The sequence below is a fragment of the Panthera leo genome, chromosome A1 (assembly GCF_018350215.1).
Source record: "Panthera leo isolate Ple1 chromosome A1, P.leo_Ple1_pat1.1, whole genome shotgun sequence".
NCBI classification, from domain to species: Eukaryota; Metazoa; Chordata; class Mammalia; order Carnivora; family Felidae; genus Panthera; species Panthera leo.
This window is the reverse complement of record NC_056679.1, coordinates 205,616,858-205,637,989: the sequence shown is the minus strand read 5'-3', so window position 1 is coordinate 205,637,989 and position 21,132 is coordinate 205,616,858. Positions and strand designations below refer to the sequence as shown.

General features: G+C 39.4%; 1 protein-coding gene across 21 annotated transcripts in view; it reads right to left on the bottom strand.

The window, feature by feature from the left end:
* Positions 1 to 21,132, bottom strand: part of PLCXD3 (phosphatidylinositol specific phospholipase C X domain containing 3) — a 221,699-nt gene that overhangs the window by 21,084 nt on the left and 179,483 nt on the right. For 2 of the 21 annotated variants that reach the window (XR_006205842.1, XR_006205847.1), the window contains one exon: positions 12,559 to 12,637. The exons of the other annotated variants lie outside the window; for them this stretch is intronic. The gene's annotated coding sequence lies outside the window, so the exon portion shown is untranslated. The remainder of the gene's footprint in view (positions 1 to 12,558; positions 12,638 to 21,132) is intronic. 21 annotated transcript variants of the gene reach the window in all.

Below are 21,132 nucleotides of genomic sequence, written 5' to 3'. Positions count from 1 at the left end.
CAATTTATTGCTATGCCCACCTTTCTCATTGGACTTTGAGGTCCTAAAGGCAGGGAGCTCATTGTACCTGTGTCTGCATCTCAGGGCCATATGTGGCAATTATCATCTTAGAGGTGTTCCTGATTATGATGGATATTAGCAGGGGACATGTGAAACCACTCAAACTCCTGTTGGCCTTCAGCTTCTCTATCTTCTCTCTGACAAGTTTGCCCTGACTTGCAGATTCCCTAGGTGTTCCCTGTTCTAACACTACATCAGGTGGGGGCAACTGTTACTCAAAGCATCACCAAACAGGGGCAAGAAAGAAAAGACAGAGAGGAAAAAAAAACACCATTGTCCCCCAAAGGGCTAACCAATCCATAAGACAATGAAAGTTGCTGGCTTTACCACTCTTTCTCTTTGCTTCCCCCACTCTCCTGATGGTGACACCAGCATCTCTGTTACCACCACCACTCTTTCAGGGATGCTGGATATCCTGTCATTGTTCCTCCAAGGCATTGCTGCTCCAACCATTTCCTCCAAGGAAAGATGGAGAGATTTTTTAGAGATGCTCTCCAGTAGCTTTCGTGGGTATTTGGAGAAACAAACACTTTTTTACAAATGATTATTTAAGACTTAAGAGGATTCTCTAGGTAAAGTGTTTTTTGCTTTGTAAGGTATTAGCCTCATTTCCAAAATGAGTTAGGGGAGCAGCTGTCTGGATGCTATTTAAAAAAAAAGGCATGACTATTTGTGTGATATTATAGTCTAACAGAGGTTCCAAATGGACCCCAGCACACCATTATCTTAAAATATAGGTGGGAAGACAAAAAGAAGCAATCACGTATAGCTGAGAAATCCTGTCAGGAACTAATGTTTTGTATCTTTATATTTAATGTCAGAAAAATGAGAACAGAATTTTGAGTCGGTATGGGAAACTGGAAAAAAAAAATCCAGGCATTCTTGGTGTTCTTTTGCAATGCCAATATCTACTTGTCTAACTGAACTAGTTAAGTAACAAAATAAAGTGGCTTTTGCAAATAAAATGACAAAAGGTCTTCCGACTTTGAAACAGATTTTTTTCCAAAAATTCCATTACCATTACATCAAATGATGACTTAGAAATAGAGCAAATTATTAGGGGTTTTGTTTTTGTTTTGTTTTATATCCAAACAGCATTGGACCAGAGGTGATGGTGAACACATTAGATGCTCTGTAGTCCCTAAAATGCAGGATCAGTAAGGAAAAGGCATTGGGAGAGATCAAGACCTTCAGTTGATCCATGAGTGCTTGGTAAGGAAGAAGAGTGACTTTTTAAAAAAATGTTTATTTATTTTTGAGAGAGAGAGAGAAAAACAGTGTGAGAGGGAGAGAGGCAGGGAGAGGGAGACACAGGATCTGAAGCAGGCTCCAGGCTCTGAGCTGTCAGCACAGAGCCCAATGAGGGGCTTGAACCCACAAACCATGAGATCATGACCTAAGCCGAAGTCAGAAGGCTTAACCAACTGAGTCACCCAGGTGCCCCAAAAAGAGTGACTTTTAAACTGCCTTCTATACTTTTAAAGTACAGAAGTACTGAGCCCTGGGAAGTCTGCCAAGGATAGTAAAAAATGGTAGGAACTAACAAAGTCAAATAATCACACATCTAAATACTTGTTTCAATTATCTGGCAACAGGGTCTCAAACATAATTCAAAATTCCTAGATGATTGTGATGTCACCTACTAATCCTTACTATGATTTGTTGGCAATACCCGTTGACAAATAATGGCTGTTAGTGTAAAAGTATGAGAAAGATTCTACATATCTACACATTACCAGTTCTACAGATGCAAGGTGAAGACCCCTAGTTCTATCCAGTAGTTGTTTAAGTGTCCATAAAATTGTTTTTGTGTTTGTTCTTCTGTTTCCAAAGCAAGATTTATTTTTTTTTATTTTTTATTTTTAAAATTTTTTAAAATGTTTATTTATTTTTGAGACAGGGAGAGACAGAGCATGAACGGGGGAGGGTCAGAGAGAGAGGGAGACACAGAATCTGAAACAGGCTCCAGGCTCTGAGCTGTCAGCACAGAGCCCGACGCGGGGCTCGAACTCACGGACCGCAAGATCATGACCTGAGCTGAAGTCGGATGCTTAACCGACTGAGCCACCCAGGCGCCCCCAAGATTTATTTTTTTAAAAAAACGGCTGGTCAGTTAATCTTTGACAAAACAGGAAAGAATATCCAATGGGCAAAAGACAAGTCTCTTCAACAAATGGTTCTGGAAAAACTGCACAGCAATATGCAAAAGAATGAAACTGGACCACATTCTTCGACCAAACACAAAAATAAACTGGGTTAAAGATCTAAATGTGAGACTTGAAACCATAACAATACTAGAGGAGAACATAGGCAGTAACCTCTTTGACATCAGCTGTAGCAAGTTCCTTCCAGATAAGTCTCCAGAGGCAAGGGAAACAAAAGCAAAAATAAACTACTGGGCTTTATATAAAAAAAAAAAAAAAAAAAAGGCTTCTGCACTGCAAAGGAAACAAAACTAAAAGGCAGCCAACAGAATGGGAGAAGATATTTACAAATGACACATCCAATGAAGGATTAGTATCCAAAATATATAAGTTCTTATATAAAGAACTCATATAATGCAACACCCCCAAAAATAAATAATCCAATTAAAAAATGGGCAGAAGACATGAATAGACATTTTCCCAAAGAAGACATACTGATGCCCAGTAGACACGTGAAAAGATGCTCAACATCACTCATCATCAGGGAACTACTAACCAAAACTACAATGAGATATCACTTCACACCTCTCAGAATGGCTAAAATCAACAACACAGAAACAACAATTGTTGGTGAGGATGCAAAGGAAAAAGAACCCTCTTGCACTGTTGGTGGGAGTGCAAACTATTGCAGTCACTCTGGAAAACAATACGGAGATTCCTCCAAAAGTTAAAAATAGAACTACCCTATGATCCAGCAATTGCACTACCAGGTATTTACCCAAAGAATACAAACAGGATACATGCACCCCAATGTTCAAAGCAGCACTATCTACAATAGCCAAATTATGGAAATAGCCTGAATGTCCATTCACTGACGAATGGACAAAGAAGATGTCCTGTATGTGTGTGTGTGTGTGTGTAATGGAATTACATATACATAATGGAATATTACTCAGCCATCAAAACAAATGAAATCTTGCCATTTGCAATGACATGTATGGAGCTACAGAGTATAATGCTAAGTGAAATAAGTCAGAGGAAGACAAATACCATATGATTTCACTCATATATGGAATTTAATAAGCAAAACAAATGTGCAAAGGAAAAAAGAGAGAGAGAAGCAAATCAAGAAACAGACTGTTAACTATAGAGAACAAACTGATGGTTACCAGAGGGGAGGTAGATTAAATAGATGATGGGATTAAGGAGTGCCTTTGTGATGAGCACCGGATGTTGTATGGAGTTATTGAATCACTACATTGTACACCTGTAACTAATATTACATTGTTTTTTTAACTAACTGAAATTTAAGTAAAACCCTAAAAATGAGGATGGCTGGACTCATTAGAGGCAGTTAGGGTACTAAGTGTGACTTTAGGAACAAAAGAGTGATCACAAGTTCAAAGTGATATGGAGGGGTGAAAAATGTCATTTTGACAATCAGCTCTTAAGCGGGGCTTTCATTCTCAGGAAAATAACTTCTCCCAAATTCAGAGATGTCAAGTACTCTTTTTGGGAAAAGTGTGCGGAGTTCTTTAACTTTTTGTTACCCTAAATTCTGCCAGAATGCGATAAAAGGATATTATCCCCAAGAAATCAACATTCGTTGAAACTGCGACAACCAGAGGACATCCGGCTTCATGGGGAAGGGGAGAGTTGGAGGTGAGGGTTTGTCAAACACATCTCACACTTTCCCCACATGAAGGAGTCCAAGGGTTTAAAGGAGTGGTTCTTGTACTTTGGAGATTCAAATGACACTTTAAAATGCTATGGAATACCTTGCTGCACCCTTGACTAAAAAAAGCACTAAACGAGTAATGATTACAATACAACCACGTGCACCACAGTGAGTATAAATCACTCTGCATTAATGGAGCACTGCTCTCTTGGCTGTCCAAGCTCTGTGCTTATCCTACCTGCTTTCTCCCATAACTGTACCTGTAAACTCCCAGGGCAAAGTCTTAGAATGTCCCAGGAAACAGGGAGGTTGTTGTGTTTTCTCTTACTGCTCTGCTCCATTTTGTTTTAGAGAACTGCATCCAGTTCTGCACTGCGTTGCCCAGCCTGTTCAGTTCGTGTCTGTCTGCAGATGATTACATGATGGGTGAGGCTGATGAAGACTGCAGTCACACTTCCCACGCAAGAAGTGTCTTCCATCCCCGGCATCGCCAGATATCACAAGCCTCACACAGCCGCCTCTTGTTCAAGTTTTTAAGTAGTTCTGCATAGAACATTTTTAATTTCAAGGTCCCAAGAGCCTTCGAAAGTCAAATCATTCCCCTTTAGGCTGAGTATCTGCTATGTCTTTTCTTCTTCACGTAGTAAACGTGGGGGCAGTTTGCTGTCTGCTTTCCTTATAGTCACAACAAAGCCAAAGTAAATTTTACACATTGATCAAAAGTTGACAGCTCAGCGTGCAGTTTTGCAACATGCTGGTTGAGTGCCCTTGCTTTAAAACACTCAAGGTCATTTCTGCAGTGAGACTCCTAGAAATGACTAGGCTTGAAACACCCTATGCCTGGCCGAGGCTTTCCTCCACCTCCCTTTCTTGAAGGGCTCAGTTCTCTCATTCTCCTAGTTTCTCCCATGTATTCGTTGAAAATGAATGAGGTGTGTTGGTTTCAGCCAGTTCCACAGCAGACCCCATAAAGGAGGTACTGGGAGAGGTCTGTTTGCTGCAGTTCCCCTACCTGATCCCACATCTACTGCACTCCCCATCTCTCTTTGAGACTTTCTCTTCACTTGGCCTTTTCTTCCATCTGTTCCTTTTTCTCTGCCTGAAGCTATGAGAGTAGAGGCAATAATCTTAGGATCTTAGGTCCTATCTCCTTTATGCAGAAGATACTATGAACTTTCGCGGGAATCTATCTTTCTTTTTAGGGGTCAAATATATCCCATTAAAAAGACTGTCATTGCCATGGAGGGCTGAGTCATCAAATACAAATGTCATCTTTCTTAAATCATACTTAATGGAATACAATAATGGTGATTTGAGCATATAAGATAAATCAGAAAAATCAGGTCCAAGTCTGTCCAAAGACAAGATTAAGAAAATTGTCCTGGTACCCATTCTAGAAGACTTAGTATAAGAAGAGTCCCACAGAGGTCTATGGAGTAGAGTAATTATAAACAACAGTATTTTCCCCAGAAAATTGCCTCTTAAGTCTGAGCAATATATTGCATAAGCAAATCAAAATCTCATATTTGTTAAGTTCCTTTTTAGATCTTGGTGTTTTTATTATTATTTTGGAATTTGAGACTGGTAATTACTTTTCGCAACTTTATGCCTTTACCACCACCTTGAGGTTGTGGTAAACTCTGCAAAAAGTTGCTCCCTGTTGTTAGACTGGACAAAATTCACCAAACCATCCTTTATCATATTGTTTTTGGCAAAGATTGGAAAAACTTCAAATTAGGTGATGACGTGTTTCATAAACTATCAAAGAAATCCCAAGTGCTGTCGCACAACTCTCTTTGAGGCAAACTTGCTCTATCTTTCAGATTTCTTGGATTTTTAAGAAAATGTAAAAATCAAGGTAGATACCCTACTCACTCACTAGGTCCCTCTGCTATCTGCTTCTGTTGGAGCATACATCTTTCCCACTTACCATTCCCTATAGCTTGTCATTTCATATCAGTGTGATTTTATTTAGCCATCACCCTAAAATCTATTTTCACTGAAGGATGAGCTTCAGGCTAGTAGGGATCCTTTTTCCTTTTATCTGTCATTACATTTCCATAATGTGGTGGGAGGTCTGAGCATACCATGTATACAAGTAAAGTGAGGTTCTCGCTGTCCTTCCTACTTGGAGTCCTTGCAAAACAGAGGGAATTCAAACATTATCTCAGTGATGACAGGAGACATATTGTGGGAAGGAGCCACTGGCCTGAGAGCCCAAGGACCAGAATTTTAGGACCAACTCCACTAAATAGCTCTTGGACTTGTGGCCTTCAGTTTTCATATATTTAAGTGAAATTGCTATAAGGAGAGCTGGACATCCTTTCCAGTTTTCAAATTCCAGGTTTCTCACTGTTGTCAGTGTAGTAAATTATTTATTCATTCATTCAATGAATAAACAATGTTAATGATATTACTACTGCCCATTACACTTTAAGGACCAAAGATCTTGGTTTTAAGATGTTAAGTCAAGTGTATATTATTTTTCAATTAAGTAATATAACTCAAATTTCATGCCTCACTCTGCTGCTCTGAAACATATGAGAAATATATGCCATGTTTTTGAGGAAACATTTGTTTCATTGTTTTGAGGGAACATTTGAAAAAAGGAGCAAAATGATTGCAATATTCTGTCATGGTGAAGATTAAATTTCATGGTGAATATTACATTTAAGAACTAGGTCACTTTTATCTAATTTACCTACTGCAACATTAAGTTGTGTGGGCTTAATGAGGCCAGATATGGTCGATTTCCAAGAATGGCCAGATCCTGAGAACTTGAATCAGTGAATTTGGCTGATGATAAAACTGGTCACAGGATGAACTATAGCCACAGATATGCTCTCCCAATGCATCCATGTATTTTTTAAAAATATAAAACAAGGAACTATATTTCCCTTATCAATTGAAAGACTTTATACACAAAGGACCCACCCCATTGTCTGACCTCTATTAAACTTCTGGTTACTTCATCTGGTCCCCTCCCACATGAATTTCAGTTCAAACCCCATTAAACACCTTGTGCATTTTTAACACGAACATTCTTGCCTATTAAACACCTCCTACAACTTGCATGCAGTATTCCTTCTGCCTTAAGAGTTTTTTTTCCCCCAGATTCATCTGGCAAATTCCTACTGATTATAATTTTTAGATCAAAACCCACTTTTTCTGTGAATTTTTCCTGGAACTCTCTGGGTTTACGAAGGCAAGGACAATATCTTATTTAACTTTGAATGGACAACATCTAGCAAATGCTGGCAAAAGCAGGTGCTCAAGATATGAACGAATGATAATTAGCCTTGTCTTAAATCTCTGCCTGTTTTTCTTAATGCACTTGGTTAACAATAAGGGTAGCAATCCATTGCACAAATTACCTTTGCACAAACTATTCTGAACTCTGCCCCAGTAAGCCTGATGCTTTTAAGACTCAGATGTCTTTGTGTTACTCAAGCAAAAAACAAACGTACATCTGAACAATTCTTGACAGCTGAAAAATGCTTTGTTTAGAGAGCCTAAAATGAGACAAATCCTTTTTTAACAAGTCATTCTTTTGGAGCTGCGAATTTCTTTTAAGTTTCAGGTAATTTTCTAAGAGATTTCTAAATGAGAAACGTTAATTTGAAAAAGACCCTTCGCCACCTCATACTTCCCAGAGTTGGACCTGTTTGAAGGAGAATCCTCTTAGTGAAAAGCTTTAAAGAGCAAGAAAGTATGAAGACTTTTTCATATGACTTAAAGACAATGCACATCACAGCTAAGGAGGTTTACTAGAGGCAGTAAATAAGGCATTAAATAACAGTGTGGACTCTTGTTTAAAACACTGCATTCTGGAACTTAGACATCCTACAAACCTCTCGAAGACCACATCTCTGAAGCAAACTGGCATCTTCTCTCTCTCTACATCTTGCTCTACGTCCAGTGTTGCTGACTTTAGCGAATGGCATCGTGAGGGAGCCAAGCCAGAAACCTTTGTTTTTATTTTGGCTCCTACAACTCCTTCCCCTCACCTTTTCCTATAGCAAGTCAATTGTCACCTCTTATAGATTCTACCTCACTAACATCTTTGGAATTTCTGTGTATCTCTTTTAATCTCTGATGTCACCATATTAGTTCGTCCATCACCATATGGTATCTAAATTAAAACCACAACAAAAATTTATTGACTACCTATTATGTACCTAGATCGTGAGGTGCAAAACTAGACAAACTTCCTGCTCCAATAGGAATTTTGGTCTGGCAACTCCCCTCTGGTCTCCTTGTCTGCAGTACTGCCCCGCTTGAACCCATTCTCTCTACTGTGGATACAGTGACTTGCCTAAATCCAAATCTGATCATACCCTTCCCTGCATAAAACCATTCAGTTAGTTCTCACGGAAACCTCAAATTTCTTAGGATGAAATACAAGGAAGACCCTTTGTAATGTGCACCATTTTTCTTTCTCTACAGCTATTTCTTGCTCTAATCCCAAATGCTATGTTACAGAATACAGAACCCCTTGTCATTTCCCTAATGTACTGTATGCTTCCCTTACCCCTAGACACATAGAGTTCTATATGTCTAAAGGAAAGCCCCCTGACAGAATACACACTCACACCAAGCTTTTGAGACCCCAATGTGTCCGTGTTTATTCCAAGGCACCTCACTGCACTACCACCCCCTCCCTCCCTTAGCACAAGGCTGACACCGGGCATCAGTCTGCTAAGAGGGTAGAGGCAGGCAGCCTCTTCGACCTATGACACACAGAACGTACTTTTTGAGTTCTAGATATCACAGACCCCTAACCTAACATTTTACTATGTGATGTAAATGATTTTTCTGTCATTGGAGATCATACTTTGAAGTGCACAGAGCTACAAAGAGCCATATAATACCTGGAGCAACACCTTTCTAACTGGAACAGGGACAATGATCTCTAGAACAGTTTACAGCTTGATTAATAATGTTTCCAAGGCACTTGTCTGAAATGATAATATCACAAACCACTTCTACCCCAACCTCCATGCTCCTGTTTAAGACTGAAGCCCCACCTTTTTTTGAACTCCTAACAGAGTCATGCTATGGACAGTTAGTGTTCATTTACACTCCATCCAAATTTACTCCCTGCTGCTCCTGAAGAGGACCTACATATTCACTTGGGGAACTGGAAAACTGTGCCTAAGAGTTTTTCTTTAATTGGTTTGACATATATTATACACATTAAAAGGAAATGAGCATCTGTGCATTGTTTTCATTCACCAAATGTCCTCTTCCCATCCCTGCTGTCCTAATCACAAAAGTGTGTTGCGTGTAAGATCTGGCAAGTGGAGATGTGGTGGGTGTTGGTCAGGGTGAAGTTTAGATTGGAATAGATCGGGATAATACTAGGAGAAGAAGAAAATAACTTCTGCTCACCAGACCTTAGGTCTTATTTCTTATTCCACACGTATATGTTTTTCCTTTGAACATCAGATGATTTCCTTTGGCTTCAATTGTTAACTTACGTGAAACAATTGTTTGCAAAACCAGTCCATTTATCTTTACTACCCAATCACTTCTCTAAGAAAACTGAGCATCTTGATGTCCCTGAGAAATTTATTACAATGGTGGGCATTACTACCAAGAGTGACCCTGTGTTGTTGAGAGAAAACTGGGCATGATAACTGGAGATTTTGGCCTAAATAAAAATCAGCAAGTGACTTTGGGGAAATCAGTTCAGGTGTGTGGATCTAAGATTACAGGCATCAGCAATTATTGAGATGCTGTTATTATTAACTGATTTGGGGGTCACTGCTTTTGATTGTTCTTTCATTAACACAAATATTAGACTTCATATTATTAGGGGTATCAACAATTCCCAAACCATGTGGATCTTTGGTTTTAAAAATAAAAATGGCTCACCTTCATCCAGTTTGCAGAGTACCATGTCTGAACAAATCTTTCTGATATTAATATATTCTGAAACACATCAATATATTCTGAAACAACCCTTTCCAAAACCTCACAGGGAAGTGACTCCTAGAGATAGAAGGAGTCTTTCTCCCTTCCCATCTCTTTGCTGATGGGGCTGCAGTGGGAAATGCTCACTAAGCCATACCATCTGGAGGGTGCGTGATGTTTTTGCAAGCCACGTGGAAAAACACGGAGGGGGGCACAAGGATGTGGAGAACTCACACAACCTAAGGGCCCACCATTCACTGCCAGAATTAGTTGCACAATTACCCCAGTCACAACAAATTGTCACCAAGGGTGACAGAGATCCTAGAAGAGTTGTAATGAATTATTTTCAGTTTTACTATAACAACCGTATTTGTGCAGACACGCTTGACCTCACCCTGAGATGGATATATGCTTACTTGCAACAGAACCTGCTGCATTGCTTGATGTATTTAAACAATGGAAATGTGATTAATGACAACAATATGTCTTTCTCAGCGCAGCTCCTTGTCAACATTATCTAGCTAGCCCAACCTGTTAGTAGATCCCTGAAGGATAAGTATTTAAGCTATTTGTTAATTGTGGCTAGTCTTTTCTTTACTCCTTGGTATAAACCAATAAAGATGTCAGAAGAATACTACAGATTGAATTTTTGAAAATTACATTATCAATTAAAAAATTGTTACCATAATAAGTTTAGGTGACTTTGGCCAATTATGAATTTGTTAGATATTAATTCATTTCTAAAAACATGCAAGACTTGGTTTCTTTGGAATATGTTCCTCAATTTTTCTTTCATTTTCTTCTATGATATCTGACCTCCAAAACTACTCAGAAAAGACTTAATAGCTATTATAAGTCATTTTAGGAAGTATAAAACTGAAAAGGTGGTGGTCCTTCTCTTCAAGGAGCTCATGGGATAGTCAATCAGTGGTTCTCAAACCAGACCCAACACCAAAATGACATTGAGATCCAGGCCCACTGCAGAATCTCCAAAGAAGGGGCTTGAACACACGTAGATTGTAAAGTTCCACTGGTAACTCTGATGTACAGAATCACTGTAACAGATTTGAGCTTAGTTTTAAAAATGATTATAAGAAAAATAATGAGCAACATAATAGAAATCTGTAATATTAGTGTTAGAGAAAAACAAAACCCCAAGATACATGCTGCAAAATGGCCATGTAACATCTGACCCTTGGTGTGTAGAATTGTCATGTGTATCCACATCTATTGGAAAATCCAAATCATAATAATAAGCTCTATTACAGTAAAGTTCTATTTAAAGTAAATTTAATTAGCCTCAATAATAAAATCTCTTCATAGGAAATTGGGTTCTCGAAGAGAATTATTTACTTTTTTAATTTAGCAGAATGCCTTTGGGTGTCCTCATAAAACTGTTGTTAATAATAATAATGAAAGTCAACATTTATCTCTTACTGTGTACTAGGCTCTAAGCTAAACACCTTGCATGATTATCATGCTATGCTCTTCAGTAGCATTATGAGACAGGTGTATTTTCACTTCTTTTTTCCAGAAGAGGAACTGAGGCTCAGTGTTTAAAGAACTTGCCTAAGATCACACATGGCAAGTTGGCAGAGTCAGGACAAGCGCAGCTCAGTGTCCAGAGTGAATTCTCTGAGCTACTTAAACTATACAGAAAACACAAACAAGATACCCAATGGAATGAACTCATTCCCAGGATGGAGAAAAAATGAAGGAATAAAGAAATGAACAGATAGACTGCTGTGCCACTCTACAGGAAGCCACATCTGACAGCTCTTGCTAATCTCTAGCTTTATATTTCGCTACAGCTTTTTAAAATCTACAACATAAAAAAGTAATATAGTTAAAAGGGACATTTCACTTAATTGACTATTTTAATCTTGAACTATCACTATTTTAGTACACAAGCTCTTGAATCACCAAGGCTCCTTACAGGTGAAAGTTTAAAACTGGAGCTGGAGGTAGCTGTTTTTTGGGCAAGCCACCAAATAGAACACCACACTTATTTTTCTGTTAGCATGTCAATCAGTACACTAGCCATAGGAGATAATCTGAAAATTGGATTGCCTTTTCCTCTATCCCTAAAGCTTTGGGAATCTAAAATATTCTGGATAAGAATCAATGACATTCATTGGAAGCCATTTTCACATGTTGGGAAAAGCTACTCTTCTGATAGGACTTTTAAGTTGTTTGTTGTTTGAAATTCCTGAATTTGGAAGTAGATGGAAACATTTTCTTCTCTTTCATTTTATAGTTGTTAGTAAATATGATACTTTCTTATTACTGCTTTGGGTTATTTGTGAAAAAAAATCATACAATTTCAGAACTTAATCAGAAACAACTTAGAACGTGGAGTGATGTGTAGGGGCTTAAAAAAGAAACACAGACTCTGAAATCAGGCAGACATATGTTTGTATCCAGCTCTGCCATGGATGCTGTGTAAGGCTGGGTGATTTGGTTTGCTTTGCTAAGCCTCCTTTTTTCCACATATAAAGTAGAAATGAAAATATCTGCATCATTCAATTGCTAGGAGGTCTAAAATGAGAACAGATATGTCTACTGTAGTTATTCAAAAATATAACTTCTCATTCCAATTTCTTTATGTTACAGTTGAGAATGTCGAGGTCAGAAACTGACACCCCGTAAATCATCTAAACTTGAACCTAGGTTTATGGATGTCAGTCATATTTTTGTAGTAATGCATTGATTTGAATAACGAAAGATTATTGATTTAAGTTTTAAATATAGACGTTTTACTTCACTCTCCACTGCTTGCCATTTTCTTAGGATACAGCAACTTCTGGTCAACCAAGGCTACATACAGCTCATTATAACCCTGCAGAGTCCGGGAAAAAGAAAGTCAGTATAATTCATTTGATTTACAGTCATTCTTTAATAATGAACTACCAGTAACAGGTCAGGTCTCTCAAGAGTTGGTATTCATGAACATCTAATTGGGAATTTCTTCCTGTTTTGGTAATAATTCAAATGGAACTAAAGGTTAGTGTTCAGATACCATATGATTAAATTTCCCCTACAAAACATTGTAATTCATATGCCCTTGGAAATTGTCACTCTTACTACAGAATTAGAGTACTGATGCCCGAAGAGAGGACAAAGGCTAGTCAATGCCTTTACTTTACAAGATCAGGAAACCGAAGGCAGACGAAACTGACTTCCTCCAGCTTACATAATTCATTAGTAAATGGCAGTGCTGGGTTCAGAAACCAGTGAACATCTGCTTCTGGTTTATCTTAGCACTTACCACACTATGTTGAATTAAACTGTTCATGAATATGTCTCCCCACTAGAAAGTAACCACCTTGAGGACTAGGGACTGATCGTATCTATTAGTCATTCTGAAGAGCAGGCACTTAGCACAGCCACATAATACAGATAATAATAAACATACTCAAAGACAGACATTATTTTCAAGATCAAGAATATTTTCTCTTATACTACCCTATTCTATGAGGTATGATTCTAAGGTTGTGGGATGTTCTTTTTATAACACACTCCCCCAAAACTTACAAGCTGAAAGTGAGCTATCATTCAGAATTGTTACCTGTGGAGATGATTGTTCACTTATTCCATCAATGGTAGGATGACTCAAAACCTTTTTATAACTCCTCTATTGAAATTGCCTTCAGAGTATGTTCATGAGGCACATATGAAAAATCAATCTCATTATTGTACCATTTGGATTTTGCCTCCAAACAGCATTTATCGTCTCTGTTCACCCACTTTATTTATTAAACTTGGCTCCGAATGAGTTTAGGTTGTTTCAAAAACCATTTTACCCTGAAAAGATAAAGATTTACCCCCACTAAAACTGGTCTTAAAATTGCTTCAGTATCACTTGGATGGATAAGTAAATTCCCAAGGTGACTACTCTGAAGGCAGCAGACACTGAAAATGTATAAATTTTGGCATATTCACTTAGACAAAAAAAAACAAGCCATATAACTAAATATTTTATGTTTCCCTAATCCCTGAGCAGTTGGTATCATTTGTTTAACAAGTAAAGGAGTTGAGCTCCAGAAAAAGTAACTGTCATAGATCTGTGCAGTGGCTGCTCTCGGCCGGGGGTTTTCAACTAGAGGGAATTTTCACATGTACGCATGTACACACACACACACACACACACACACACACACACACACCAATGTCTGTAGACATTTTTGACTGTTCTGACTGGAGGTCAAGGTGCTGCTGGAGTCATGTGGTAGAGGCTAGGGATGCCGCTGAATGTCATACAATGCACAGGACAGTCCCTCACAACAAAGAATTATCCTATCTAAAATGTCAATTGTGTTGAGGCTAAGAAATCCTGCCCTAGGCTGAGAATTCTGACTCCCAGTCTCTTTAGCATCCTTCAGTGGCGTCAGTATTAATATCCCTGTGTCCTCATGTCTCCATAAGTACATACATGCATTTTTCTTTGGTGATGAAAGAATAAATGTATCCCCTGCCGTTTGCCACTTGAAAATCTTTCTTTGCCTTAAGCTCCTTTACCAAAGGGTACTAAATTGTCACAGAGGTTGCCTGGAGATACATTTGGCATCTTAAAAGTCTAATTGGCAGGAAAATTAAAGCAACTTAAAATGTGTGCACTCTTCTGAGAGATGTGCTATTCCCACCCTATGTTATTAGATCTCACAGGCAGCTGGGGCAAGAACAGCTGGGACTTCCTGCGCTACGTTTTGCCAAGTTGCTATAAAATTGTCCCTTTTCACTGCAAAACTGAGAAGGAAGAGAGGAAAAAATAGACCAACCATATTTGTCAAAAGTTGCTTCCCAGCTATCTTTCAGAAATCCCAAAGGTGGCTCCCTTGTCAAGTTAATTCAATAAGTGAAGGAATGTACTTCATTGATATGTACTTCTGATAAAAAAGGAAGTATCTTGGCATATACAGTGGGCAGGACAGAATGTCAAACCTAAAAGCATATTTTTCTACCTCAAAGTTAAAAAATAAGACATGAATCACATAGTTGCCAAATTTTCTCAGGGGACTTGCTGAATTTTGTGGTCAAAAGAAAATCCTTTCGCATAATGGTTTTGTTTTCCCTTCTCTCATAAACAGCCATCACTAACGCCAGTAAACACACAAAGTGTTGGGTCTTTGAAACCACCACAGAACTCAACTTGTTGGCCTAGTTTGAACCTTATTGCCTGGAAATGTTCCCAAAATCAAGCAGAATTTTCTACCTTAGAAAAGATGCGTTTACCACCGTCAATGGTCAATGATTAGAGAACCACAAAAGTAGACCACATCTGAGTAGAGAAAATAGACATACTTTTGATATTTGTGTGCAACACATTGCAATGGTTGGAGGAAGGTAAAGGGCAGAGATGGTCAGTGTATTATTATCCTGAAATATTAGATAAGTCACTTTTGTCATCTTTCCTTCTTTTGAGCTCCTATGGCATATGAAATCTACAGGTCAAAATGTTAGTACTAGTTGCAAATTCTGTCATGTGCCATTCTCTAATTCTGTCTCCTATATAAATCTCAAGTTCTAAAAAGATTACCCTGTAACCCAAGGATCAGGAGGCAATATTTTATAAGACAGTATACCATGCCTCTCCTATCCCCACTTCAAGCCCACAGCATGGTCTTAACACATTCTTTTTGGTTGAGTGACTGGCTGATTCAAAAGATGGATGGATTCTTGAGCTGGGACTCTAAGAAAAACTACTTTGGTCACTTTAAAAAGAGAAATTAAAATTCTCTACATCCATAGCATAAAAAACATTCACCAAGTGGTTTATGCTATTTTCTTCTCCTCTCTATCCCACCATATCTAAGTTCTATCTGAATTTTTAGCAAGAGTTATAGAAAGACAAAAGCCTCAAAATATCACAAAGATAAGCGATGCAATGCTGGGATAGGGAAATAAAATTTCACAACTCAATTGCCAAAGAAATACCTCAGGAATTACTGTACTTGTATGCTCCAGAACAATCTTGAAACTAGGTGAGAGCACCACATCTGGTCTTTGAACACTTTCTGTACCTCCAATCAGAAGATATACTCTCACAGATGCTGAGAGAAAAGTAGATTTCTGTTTGTTTTCATTACTTCTCTCTTACACCTTTCAACACACACACACACACACACACACACACACATCACATCACATTTTCCATCTCAAGCTGGCTACCTAATGCTACTTGGAGCAGAAAATTGTGGACCATTGAATACGCCTTTATTTGCACAGCCCATGTCATAGAGACATTAAAACATCTGCCTCAATGTCCATGGTATTATGGAGTCTCTCAGTTCTTATCAGATACAAGAGTATTGGCCATATCCTGTTTGGGGGCTGCTTAGAACACAAGTGTAAAGTGTAAGCCCATAGTGGTAATGAGTTGTGTGTGTGTGTGTGCAAAGGTGTGAAATTCTCCTTCTGTCTATAAAACCAGGTAGAAATGCATGTGGCAGCCTGCTCTGCTTGTGAATGGCAATAAGGGTCAAATTCATTACACAAACGTTCAACTGCTAACCAGTAAATGTAAAACTAAGACAGGAATAAAACTAAGTTTCCAGGCTATTTTTTTTTCCATCATATGTCCCCCAAATCAACACAGGGTATCTGTTGACAGATTTGACTTAGACTGAACTATCTAACCTAGCTTCCCTACAATCTCTTCACTAAAAGCTACTTCTTACAAGTATTTTATTTGGAGAAACAGGCCATCTAAATTAAACTCTTCAAAAATGAACCAAAACATCTGAAAAATGTACATTCATGAATAACTTGTTACCGTGTTATTTAGCCTCTTGACTGGTTCATTTTCAACCCATAGTTAAGTCATATTGGCAACAGCTTTTCTGCTTAGTATTCAGACAGGCAGCAGCTACGCGGTGAATTCGCTCAGTTTTATATTGGCCGAATCTCCCATACATTTCCAAAGGGCAGCCTGTGCTGTTAGCATTCACTAATGAAATCACACATTACAGTCTCACTGCCACATACCGCTCCTTCAAGAAAGGATGTCACAGCTCCAGAAACAACTTGTAAGCTTCTTTTCTTTTAACAGCTGAGGCCACAGAGAAATAAGTGATGAGGGGGTGGGAGGAAGGAATATTCTAAAGCAAAAATGCAAGCTATACTTGCGATTTCTGAAAAAAAATCAATTATGACAAGCAAGTTTCTATCTATCCTTGCCTAATTACTTTCAGTACTTTAAAATAAGTTAATGAGCGAGGCTACAATCCCAGACACACAGATCAAGAGCCGGAAGATCTGTGCTCTACACCATGAAGCCAAAGATTAGTGTCTGCTGCCGATGGGTGTAGTGTTTGCTTCTGAAATGCCCCAAGGCCAGAGAGTCTGAGAAAATATCATATTTACAGCTTTTTAAATTGTTGTTATAATGAGAATATTACGGAAGAAAATATTGTATCAACTGAATGTGATAAATTAAAAGCTGAAATGTCATTGCCTAGAGTGGTGTTAGTTAACTCATTTGAGATTTCTGTAACAATTTTGTTAGGTGGGGTGCAGGTAGAGCAACTCCTCACCCTTTTATCCTTTCACAGAGAGGATTTAGCTCATACACCTCACTGAAATAAGTATTTATACCTGTTGGAGTCACCCTTGGGAATGCGTAGATTAGCCACCCAAAGCTGTGTCTACCAAGTGCACCCAACACAAATAAGCCTGCTAGTGCACCCATTCAAGCAAGCCCAGGCAGATATGCCTCCCCCTGCCATAAAGGGCAAGGAAATGGGGCGCCTGGGTGGCTCAGTCGGTTGAGCGTCCGACTTCGGCTCCGGTCGCGATCTCGCGGTCCGGGAGTTCGAGCCCCACGTCAGGCTCTGGGCTGATGGCTCAGAGCCTGGAGCCTGCTAACGATTCTGTGTCTCCCTCTCTCTCTGCCCCTTCCCCATTCGTGCTCTGTCTCTCTCTGTCCCAAAGATAAATAAATGTTAAAAAAAATTAAAAAAAAAATAAATAAAGGGCAAGGAAACAATTCAGTTGTAAATGTGACAGTTGACTCTCCCCTTTGGCTTCTTTGTGCCCTCAACAAGTTGTGAAACTTTGGGAAGAAAGTTGGAATAGTCACCAATATCAAAGAATCAGCAATTCTCTTTATAAAATTCTGTGTTCTCACATTTTTTTCTCACCCTCAACTCCTTTGATATCTACCACCTGGGTTCCTTATATTTGCCATTCAGCCCCAACCCTTTCTCAATGAGATAGGCAGAAACTTAAGACTGCAGAGAAAGAATATCAAGACTGTCAGTATGGCTCAATGTGAAGAGTTTTCACTTTCAGTAGACGAACCTGGGCTGGGGTATCACCAATTCTTTGATTGGCTTCATTATCAAAATTGTCTGGGCTCCTACATAGATACAGCCTCACTTATTTCAGTGAGAAAAAGAACCACAAAGAAACAGCACATGGAAAGCCTAATTCACACCAGAGGCTTTAAACCAAATGGAAGTGATATTTCTTCCCTGCATTGCACTGAAAAGGGAGAAAAGAAATTTAAAAGCCACCCCTGACATTTAGAAGCTGGCCTGACACGCACAACTAGGCCTATTATGTTCTTTTTGGACCCGAACAATCTCCCAGAATACGAACCTCAGACTAGGTTCCTTGAGATCATGAGACAGTGGGATAAAAAAGGATACTTTAATTTTGTCTAAGCACAAAAACAAGATCACCCACAAAGTAACCAAACATCTACCTCTCTAGACTAAAATAAATGACTGCACCTCCTTTGCCAATTATAGTTTATCCTTCTTCTGGCCATACAGATAGGAGTTATTCATGGAGAGCATGGGTGGCTCAGTCAGTTAAGCGATTGGCTCAGGTAGTGAGATTGAGCCCTGCACTCTGCGCTGAGTGTGGATACTGCTTAGGATTCCCTCTCTCCCTCTCTCTCTGCCCCTCTTCTCTCTCTCTCTCAAAACAAACAAACATAAAAAAAAGAAGACTTGGGGTGCCTGGGTGGCTCAGTTGGTTGAGCATCAGATTCTTGATTTTGGCTCAAGTCATGATCTCACGGTTTGTGGGATCTAGCCCCATGACGGACTCTGCACTGACAGCTGGGAACCTGCTTGGGATTCTCTCTCTCCCTCTCTTTGCCCCTTCCCCTCTCGTGTGCTCACACGCTGTCTCAAAATAAATAAATTAACATTAAAAAATATTAAAAAATAAATAAATAAGTAAAGGCTTATGGAGATACCCACTTATAGAATTATCCGTGCCTTTTCACACAATCCAATCTAGAGAGAACCTCTAATTCCTTGAAACTTTCCCCAAGTCACTCAACCTAAGCCCCAATTCTAGAGGGCTTAAAATCCCTTCCGACCCTCTCACTGGGATGTATCATGGTTCCCAATGGTGGGAGTTCTCTTTTGCTGCAACAAGGAAGGTCAGTGTGTTCAACTATATATTTGTGTCTAGTGATGTGGCAATGCTTCCCCTTCCCCCAGTTTTCAATAAGGTCTCTCCATAGTGGAGCTGTTCCCTTTGAATGAGCGCTCAGTGGAATGGGCTTGTGCTTCCCTTCAGGAGCCCTGTGAGTACAGGGCAGAAAGGGAGCACCAGCCTGAAGGCTCTTCCTTGCGCCTCAGTATGTGGCCTGTGCTGTCCAGATCCGACCCATTTTACTTCTTGAAACAGACACCACTTACTGGCTCATCTACTGAAAATATGTGCTTTGGTTCATTTCAAATCCCAAACAAGCCTCCTTATTCCTCAGTTGCTGGCTGAAGTCTCCAAATTACTGTGCCACAATCTAATTGACTAAACATCCCTGCTGCCTGGGCCCTCCATCTTTATTCCCTCTGCCCACCATCAACCCACCTGCTCTCAGCTTTTTGTGAATGCCAGTTACATACTAGGCTACTTCCTTTTCAGATGTTAAATTCAATCTGCCAAGCAATTCCCCATAAGAAAATTTAGATCCAGAGATTAAAGTGGGTAAACCTCTATCCTACGCCATGCTTGTTAGACAAGTGTACGTATTTTCCCTCCCCCTCTCTCACACACACCCTCTCTCCCCTACACACATACTCCCAAGTTTCCCACTCCTCCACACACACTCTCTCTCTCTCTGATACACACATGCACACACACACACACACACACACACACACACACACCAGGCACTGAATGGGCAACTGACTTCCCAACAGCTTGGCATTCTCTCTAGTCTTTGACTCTCCTGACACAGATAATGAAAGATGCCTGCCTGTATTCACCTGTCATTTAATCATACAACATCAGCAGAATGAAGGAGAAGGTGAGCTTTGATGTGCACTCCTGTTTTAAAAATTCTTGGGTCAAAAGCTGTTAAAACAGAGAGGGGTACAGGCAGCCCTCCCTCCTGCCACACCCCAGCAGGACCCAGGCAGAAATCATTCTTGTGTCACACGGCCTTATGGTCAGAAGTTGTTATAGAAACTTCTTTTTACTGTTTGAAATCAGGACTGGGGAGGCCACTGAGTTGCAAATGCTGTTATGTTAATTGGTTTTGGTGGAAGACACAGAGTCTCAAAGTTACTAACGCTTCTTGCAAAGGAATGTGCTTTTGGGCCCAGGGGAAAAGAGTCTCTCCCCAAAGCCTTGCCCATGTTTCTGCAGCACAATAATCCTAGGATAGAGTTATGTGACATGGGAGAGAAGATGCATGAGAGACAATAGTAAAGGACCAATTTTTTCTGGAAATCAGTGACGGTAGCTCTACCTTAGTGACAGAACAAATCTAGCACAGTCTGTGGGTAGAGAAATCATGGCTTAAGGAAGAACTACCTGAATCTGGGATTGGAAGGGGACTGATAAATTTTGGGGCTGACTCTCTCTTTCCAGGTTTCTTTTTTTTCTTTTTTTGTGAATTGATTAACTTTTATTTATTTTCTTTTTTAAATATGAAAGTTATTGTCAAATTGGTTTCCATACAACACCCAGTGCTCATCCCAACAGGTGCCCTCCTCAAAACCCATCACCCATCCTCCCCTCCCTCCCACCTCCTATCAACCCTCAGATTGTTCTCAGTTTTTAAGAGTCTCTTATGTTTTGGCTCCCTCCCTCTCTAACTTTTTTTTTCTTCCCCTCCCCCATGGTTTTCTGTTAAGTTTCTCAGGATCCACATAAGAGTGAAAACATATGGTATCTGTCTTTCTCTGTATGACTTATTTCACTTAGCATAACACTCTCCAGTTCCATCTACATTGCTACAGAAAGCCAGATTTCATTCCTTCTCATTGCCACATAGTATTCCATTATGTATATAAACTACAATTTCTTTATCCATTCATCAGTTGATGGACATTTAGGCTCTTTCCATAATTTGGTTATTGTAGAAAGTGC